A 1,146-nucleotide genomic window follows, 5' to 3' on the forward strand; every position below is an offset into this window, starting at 1 on the left:
TTTTCGCCCTTTGCCGTACCTCCTCAATATGGACCGACCCGTTTGGATCATGTCCATAGCTTGTTGATGTGTGTGTGTGGGTGTGGGTGGTCTATTGTTGTTGTTTTTCGGATTCTGTGCGGGAGACGACTCGACGCGTATTTGCGCGGTTTGTCCAGCGTCGGGTACTGACCTGTGGCCGAGTGACGTCCGGTAAGCCCAGTGGGTTCCATGGGCGGAAACCGAATTTCGTTGGCCTGTAGGTTCTGGTCCGCGAAATGCTGTGTTAAACGGATTTCCAGATCGCTTTTCGTTCCCGCTTCCGATAACTCGCGCTGCCTGCATTCATGGCGTAATTCCGCAGCGGTCAATTCATTCATATATTTTCCCGACATGACGTCCGGTTGTTTTTCCGGTGTTATTGACGTAAAAATATAAAATGTGGCTGTTGTCGTTGGAACGGTTATCGCGTTCCTTCGATCAGCTGTGTTGACCGTTTATCGGTGTTTATTTGCGTACGGAATGTAGGTCAGTCGGTTGTTGTTGTATTGTTGTTGCGTTTGCCGGGCGATCACAATAACCGGTTTTCGCGGAGTGTTGTCACGGATATGCGTGTGTGCGTTATCCGGCCCACTATTGCGATTAAGGAAGACGGCGGCTGTCGCTTTGAGTAGCAGCGTCGGCAGTCCGATTATGTGGTATTTTTGTCCCGGGTAATCGCGTGTTGTCGTGAGCGGGTGGTGGTGCTGGGCGGTGGTGGTGTGACCCTCTCGCGCTCTTGCGTTCCTACCTACCTACGTCGGGTGTTTGCACTTTGGATTGTCGCGCGCGGTGCAGTCGGTGCGTCCGTAAATCAGGCGGCGCGGCCGGTCGTTACGTCCTTTATCGTTATGTAATATGTTACGTAACGCCGGGTTTTCCGTTACCGCCTGCTAACCACGTTCTTGTCGGTGTGGTCGGGGACTTTTTTCCAAAACGCGCAACGGGTGGGTATGATTGTGGGGGTAGTATGGGGTAAGAAAGTTTTCACTTACCGGTGATTCCTGTTCGGGGAGCCAAGTTGATGCGAACCTGTGGGGTGCCGCGTGGTTGGGGTGATGAGGTGACCAATAGAAAACACAATATTGTTGTTGAATATGGAAGTCAGGTATTTATTTAAAAAAAACA

Source organism: Acyrthosiphon pisum, unplaced genomic scaffold (assembly GCF_005508785.2).
Source record: "Acyrthosiphon pisum isolate AL4f unplaced genomic scaffold, pea_aphid_22Mar2018_4r6ur Scaffold_21600;HRSCAF=24385, whole genome shotgun sequence".
Classification (NCBI taxonomy): domain Eukaryota; kingdom Metazoa; phylum Arthropoda; class Insecta; order Hemiptera; family Aphididae; genus Acyrthosiphon; species Acyrthosiphon pisum.